The 7,340-nt window shown below is 48.9% G+C and overlaps 1 pseudogene; it reads left to right on the top strand.

The window, feature by feature from the left end:
- The first annotated feature begins 1,804 nt into the window (after window positions 1-1,804).
- LOC135319978 (trafficking protein particle complex subunit 9-like) lies at window positions 1,805-2,371 on the top strand (annotated as a pseudogene).
- The last annotated feature ends 4,969 nt before the right edge of the window (window positions 2,372-7,340 follow it).

Genomic DNA, 7,340 nt, shown 5'->3' with positions numbered 1-7,340 from the left:
TAGCACTCTGTCTGTGTGTATTTTGAAGTTCCTGAGGGTGAGTGTTGAAACTAAAGTCCATCGTGGGACAGGTGGCCCATGGTCTTCTGTGACCCAGATTGCCCCCTCCTCCCCAGTCCTCTTCCTCTCAGTCCGGGATGAAGTTCCCTAGTAGATTTATACAGAGTTCTTTTGGAAATGGCTTTTCATTTTATTGTTTCACCAAGAAGGACTGCCATCATGATCTCTGTGGTCAGGTTTTGCTGACCTGAAGGCTATGCAATTGGGGGTTTCTATTTAATAAAAAGAAAAAAAATTACAAATACAAACTTAGACCTAGGGTGGTGACAGGGGCTCTTGGAAGTGGGGGCCATTAGCTTTGTTAGCTTCAGGTGCAGTGTCCTCTGGCCACGAGGACCCATCCTCGTGCTCTGAATTTGGAGGGACCAGTGGGTTCAGTGGGAAATTTAACTGAGTGTATCTCATGGTCTAGGGATTGTCCTATTTGTGCTGTGTGTTCCTTATTTGAGACAGTGATCTCATTTAACCTCAATAGTCTCTTTAAAAATTAGACTTTTAATTTTGTGATGTAACTTAGATTCCCATGTAGTTGTAAGAGATAATATGGAGAGGGCCTATGGACAATTTGCCCAATTTTCCTTTACGGTTCAATCTTGCAAAATTCAGGTACAATTCATTACTGACTCACTAACCCTTTGAGGTTTGTGTCATTGCCCTCATTTCTATTCATGATTGACCTGGGTCTTAGAGAAGCACACAGGCCTGCCCAGGTCACCCACATGTTTAGTGTAGAGTCGGGTGAACGTGGGCTTGGGATTTCCAGGCAGTACCATTATGATGGTCTGTGGCAGGAAGCAGCATTCACTTTGCTTGTTTATTCATTCATTCAACAAACATTTATTGAGTAACATCTGTGTGTCAGATGCTTTAATACGGTTATCAGATTCTTCAGCAGTACTGAAAATCAGGTAATGTTTTCTGTTTTTTAATCAGAGAAAATTAGCTCTGAGAGGTTATAACCCCCCGAAAGGTAATATAGCTGATAAAGGAGGGATAGTAAATTTGTACACTCCCCCCTTTTTATGCAGGTTGTAACCTAGGCATTTAACATTTGCAAACTTCCATAATCCAGATAATTTCTTGTAAGGCAAGGATTTCTTTTTTTAATTGAAGTATAGTCAAGTTTACAATGTTGCGTCAATTGCAAGCTGTTTTTTGAATTTTGAATTAAATAATATTTTTTGAGGAGGGTAATTAGGTTTTTTTATTTGTTTCATTTTTTAAAATGAGGTACTGGGGATTAAACACAGGACCTCATACTTGATAAGCACGTGCTCTACCACTGAACTGTACCCTCCTCCCCAAGGCAAGTTTTCTTATCCATTATTCTGCAGCTTAGGAGTTCAAATAAATTGGAGTTGAAATCCAGATGTTTTGACCCCACTGTGGTTCTTTTCTTTATATTCTGCTTAAAGGGGTGTGGAAAGCAGTTCCTTTGTTCATTTCTTTATTCAGCAGTTTTAAGCACTGTCTTTGCATCAGGGTTTGGCTAGGTGCTTGGAACAGAAAACAAGAAATGACCCTGCTCTGCAGGGGCAGGAAGCCTAGACCAAAAGCTGGGTAATGTGATCCGACCTACAGTAGCCATGTGCAGACACTGAGGACAAACTGTACCCCCGTCTTTGCTTGGGCTTCCCTTGCCTTCTGGCTGGTACACACCAGGTCACCACAACCCAGAGGGGCCCACAGCCCACAGCAGAGTAAGTATATCGATCTCCTCTCCCCTCTCAGCAGGGGCTGCAACATGAGCATCCCTGACTATGTGCAGTGCGCTGAGAACGACCAGATTCTCCCCGTGGTGATCCAAGCCATTGGGATCATCTCAGAGGAGAATATCTTTTGCATCTATAAGCGAATCTCCTTTGTGAGCCAGATCAGCCCCTGCGGCTCCCATTGGGCACTCTGTATCCACTACATGCACCACTATGCACCCGAGAATGGGTGGGGAATCTTCCAGGCCCACAGCAAGGTAGTGGGCCTTGTCACCATTGCCGACTGCCTCTCGGCCAAGGCCTTCGAGAAGCTCCATGTGCAGAGGAGCTGTATGGCACCACGCTTAATGACTCTCAGCTCTTTGTCTTTGTGCTGCATGGGGAGGTAGCCGAGCAGAAGCGCACTGACGTGGCCTTCAATCTACGAGGACTGCAGGCTGGTGGAGAAGAGGATCGAGGACTTCACTGTGTCACTCTTCATCATGCTCAAGTCCAAGTGGCTGGATAGGGTCCCCAACAAGTCTGGGGATAAGATCCCCCTCCTCTGCACCTTGTTTGAGAAGGAGGACTTCATGGGATTGGACACAGACAGCAGATAAGTCTACCTGGAGGACCGGCCGCCCTCGCTGTGTGCCAGATTGCTTCCCTATATCCAGGAAGGGATCATCAAGGAAGAGGGCTGTCTTGTAGCCAAGAGTGGATGGAGGTGCAGCCCGCTGGTTTACAGACGTTTAAAAGTGAATCTGCCTTTGTTTCAGAGAGATCCTTTTAGGGATATTGTGGACACTTACTCCAGCTTTTCAGCCAAGACCCCTGGTGGGACCCCTGGAGTTGCTGTCCAATAGAGTAGCCACAGCCTCTGATGCTAGGAGCACTGGGGAGGAGGCTGGTCTGAGCTGACATGTGCTGTAGGTCAAATGTACATCAGATGCTGAGACATCTAATAAAAGGAATGTAATCTACCTTGCTACTTTCTATATTGATTACATGTCAAATTGATAGTATTTTACATACAGTAGAATAAGTAAGATCTGTTCTTAAAATCACTTTCTAGCATTTGTTTTTTGTTTGTTTCTTTGTTTACTTTTTAAATGTGGCAACTGGGAAACTTTCTTTACATGGATCTCATTTCATTTCTGTTGGGAAGCCTGTCCTGGGACAGTCTCATCCCTTTGCTTAGATAAGAGATGCTGAATCCCGAGATGCAGAACGAGGCTCTGGTTGAGCTGGGGGTGGAGCCGGTGTCTCCTGACTCCCAGGCCCAGCACCTGCACGGCTCAGGCCCTCTCTTCATGCCAGACAGCCACCATGCCAGGTTAGGTCATCAGAAACACTGCCAGGGACTTCCGAATGAACTCCTTACGCAGGAAAAGGCGTGTCACGGAGTATGGGACAGAGCAGGGAAAGGTTCATCCTCACTTTGTCCCTGTGATAAGGTCAAAGGCCTCACTTTGCCTCGAAATTGCAGACGAGCTCTTCTGGGCTGCCTACCCCACTCCCCACTTTCTGCTCTGTTTCCCCGTGTGTCCATTGTGCCGTCCCTCAGGCAGAAGAGGTTGAGATGCCTTTGCCGAGAGGTGGTCCCCCTTTGCTGGGGAGAGTGAGGGAAGTTGTGTACCCCCGGCCTACGGCCTCGGGCATTGAGTCTGGAGAGTGCTCATGGCGGTCTCACAGGTGACGGTCAGAGAACCTAGCACGTGCAGCTGGGGCCGCTGTGGAGGCGGTGCTCTGTGATTCTTGAACTTACACAAGATCAGATCCTACTTTCTGGTTGTTGGTCAGTTGGAGGAGAAGGTGCCAGAGAATTGAAAAAAAGAAAGTCCAGACCAGCCCTGTGAGTGAGAGGCACAGGGGACCCGAGTCCCACCTGCGTGTGGATACCTGGCAAACTCTGCATGAATTTTCAGTTCCTCCCCGGATATTCCTCTATGGCTTAAGGAAGGGGCAAGGCACGTCGTGGCAATGATCTGTACTTGTCCTCACAGGGTCCTGCCATCTACATGTCCGCACTCCCCTTCTGCTCCTTGGAGATGAGGTGGCAGGTTTAGGAGCCTGGGCACTGCTGAAGGCACAGCTGCCACTACCGGGGTTCTCCCAGACTGGCTCCGTTCATCTCACCTGTCACCTCCTGCTGAGCCCCCAGGCGTTAGTCCCGGTAGGTGCATCGGTACAACGTAAGCAGGGACCAACTTCTCCCCCTGGACAGACTGCTGCGTGAGCAGTGGAAGCCTGGAGCCATGCCCCAGCCCCGTGGCCAGTGCTTCCTCTTTTGTCATAGGAGGCACTGGTGACAGTTTTGCTCAGCAACTGCTTGGCTCTGAGTCTGTAGACCCACCAGAGAATGCCAGCTTGTTTTTGCCTTTTCAAGTCTGTCCTTGGGATTTGGAAGAGTAGCTTTATGTGTGCTTAGCCCATAGCGGTTGACACTGTCACCATTGTTTACCCAGAATCTCGTGTACCAGGCATGGTTCTCGGCATCAAAATACAGCAGCGCATTAAACCTCCCTCCTGGTGGGTCTGTCTGTTTTGGTACAAAAAGCACCCAGCCAGCATTTGAATGTCAGTGAGATAATGCGGCCAGTGAGCTCGGGTCAAGCAAGTTCTTCTCCAGTCACTTTTACTCCATTGTTCCTTTTACTATTACACAGTCATTAATTTATAAAACAATGCTTTGGTGCAGGAGCAGAAACTAATTCTCTCCTGCTATTCTTGGTGGAAGTAAGTAAAACTGTTCAGCCTGAAATGCGACCACATTTTGTAGCTCAAAAGCTATCTAGACGCATGTAGGTGGGGTTTTGGTTTGGGGCTCTGACCATGTTGGTGTCCCCCGGCAGCGCCGCTCCACACAGGCCCCTGCCTTCCCTGGAGCAGGAGGTGAGGGAGGGTCTCACCGTCCCCACATCCCTGTCCTCATCACACTCACGTAAGTTCTTGTACAGGCTGTAAAAGTCATTTTTGTTCTCGTGTGTTTCTAATATTCGCTTGTTCCTCTTTTCCTTTTTCTTTTTTCCTTTTTCTCTTGTACTGCCCTTTGAGTATGTTGTTGCATCTGAAAAGGTGGGCTGTGCACACCCTGCATTGGAAATAGCTGGATCGCCCTCCGTGCTGTCTCCATCACTTTAAAAAGCAAAAACTTAACAGCTGCCTTGATCCATGTATTATCCTAGACATCTTTTAATTTTCTAATTTTTTGGAATATTTGCTTTGTTAGCTCATCACCCACTGGTGTTTGATACCTGTTAAAATCCTTGCTTTGAGGAACCTGTTTGGTCCTCCTCATGTTTGGTGACAATGCACCCTTATTAAATTTGTTTGTTTTGAAGAAGTGAGATGGAAATTGATTTAGGCGGCTGCTGAAGGATTCTTTTCATGGAGTATTTAAACTTCTAAAGTCAAAGTCTGCAGCACCTTGCTCGATATCTGCTTTTACACAAAAGTGCTCAGCACGCGGTTCCTGGCTGTCACTGTGTGACGTGCGTGATAGCCCTTCCTGGCCGATGGTCACTGGTGAGGAAGTGGCAGGCTCGGGGGTGAGCAGCTGCAGGGTACGCTTTTAGAGGAAGCAGTCACTTTCTTTTTTTTGCATTCAACTTCCCCTATGCCATTTACTTTACTTTGCCTTCATAAAGGGGCAGTATCAGGTCCAAAATCCATGCCACTCTTTTGTTCCCTGTACGAGGCTGGTTTTTCTGAGTATCAGGACATGGCCTTCTCCGAAGAGGCTGGCTCACCTGGATCTGGTGGACACAGGGACCGCTAAAGGGGACCGTATGTTCCACTCTGCTTCATCCAGTGGGCATTCAGAGTCGGGTCTGTGGTTTGCCTCAGCAGCCTTGCAGGCCTCCCTGCACTGGCCTTTACTTTTAACCCACGTTGGCAGTAAATGGCTGACTCCGTGTCTGTTGCAGCTGACGTCCACCACTGACGGCCATGTCGTTACTTTTCGGTAGTGAGACCCCAATACCCTAGTCAGCCGTGAAGGAAGATGCTTTACTCACTCCTACCATGGTTCATCTCACCCGGGGGAAGTGTTTGGCCACCACCATCATGCTGACCATGAGGCTCTGTTTCTCCTTTCATGCTCTGGTCCAAATGTCAACACTGCGTTTTTCACTGACTTGGTCTCGCTTGAGACAGGCCAGACTTTCTGAAAGAGTACAACACATTCTGGGTGGGGAACAGAACAGAAGTAAGTGTCGCAAATTGAAGGAGTCTAGTCTGTCCGGGTTGGCAAATGCAGGCTGGGATCTGTGATGGCTGGGCTGTGCCCTGGACACAGGCCTTTCCCGTGGCTCCTGAGAGCCCAGGGGTCGGAGTGAGAACAGCCTTGCCTGGGTTCCTCCATTCTCTTCTGCTCACTGGCAGGTGTGTCTTCTAATTAGGAGCTCCCCCAGACCTCGGGTCCTTCAAAGCTCAGACCATGGATGAACCTTAAGTCCCTTCTCCTGGGCCTCCTGTGTGAGAATCCAGTGCCTTCTGAGGTGACCAGCGGCAGGAGATGCCTCCTCCTCCAGGGAGCACCATTCGGAGGACTGTGACTCAATGCACCATGCTGTGAGCTTGTGGGGTGACGGCCATGGTCCCTGCAGAACCAGACTTGAGATGGGCTTAGCGATGGAAATAACAGGACTGATTCCAGGGCAGGGCTGGTGGGAGGGAACAGGGGATATTGAATGTGACCTCAAACACCTAGGTGGGTGATGGTTCTGTTAGTTAAATGGTGAGCCTGGGAGGTACCTGCCAGGAATCGAATTCCAGAGTAAATGGTGGACATGAGGCATTTTTAAGATGCCATTTGTCATCCAAGTTAGGACTTCAAAGAGGCACTCTGGTCTATGAGCCTGGGGCTCAAGTGAAGGTGCCGGACTAGAGATACACATTGGGATTTGTCCTTCTTAGCTGGAGTTCACAGCCTTACATGTGGGTTAGCTCTTCTCAAGAGGTGCAGACTGAGGCTGAGGGAGGGCAGGGCTGTGCCTCGGTTGGAGGGAAGCCCAGACAATGCAGCTTTGGTGTGTCAGTCAGTGGCATTTGGGATTTTCAGAGCAATGCCATTTATCCTTAAAGGGCCGGGTGGTGGGCAGGGCCAGCCAGGATGAAATCTAAAGGGAGGTTCATGGCCACGTGTGCGTCTTGGGAAGATGCAGAGGTTGCAGTGTCCAGGAGGGGAGACTCCTCAGAAGCTGGATTTGGAGTGGGGAGAAGGTAGTCACACTTACCTGTGACGGTGGGAAGGAGTCCTAGGGAGACCCCACCCTACCGGACTCTCTTTCCCATGAACAGAAGGCAATCAGACAGAGGATCTGAGATGAAAAGGGATGGGTGCTGTGAGGGGAGCCAACCTGGAGAATGGTGCTTGGACAGTTCTGGAATAGTCTTCCTGCAAAATAGAGTTAAAAAAAAACACAGAGTCTAAAGCATATTGACAGTAACTGAGGAGGAGGCAGTTTTTCTGGCCTCCTAAGGGTAAGTCATGTATACGGGGATACACAGAAGAATCGGGCAGTCTCTTGCGGGGGCTTGATCCTTACCAGAGTCAACAGTGCAAGTTTAAAGGGGCAGAAGGGC

The sequence above is a fragment of the Camelus dromedarius genome, chromosome 35, assembly GCF_036321535.1.
Source record: "Camelus dromedarius isolate mCamDro1 chromosome 35, mCamDro1.pat, whole genome shotgun sequence".
Taxonomy (NCBI): domain Eukaryota; kingdom Metazoa; phylum Chordata; class Mammalia; order Artiodactyla; family Camelidae; genus Camelus; species Camelus dromedarius.
The sequence above is the reverse complement of the archived record's forward strand: the minus strand, read 5'-3'. Positions and strand labels throughout refer to the sequence as shown.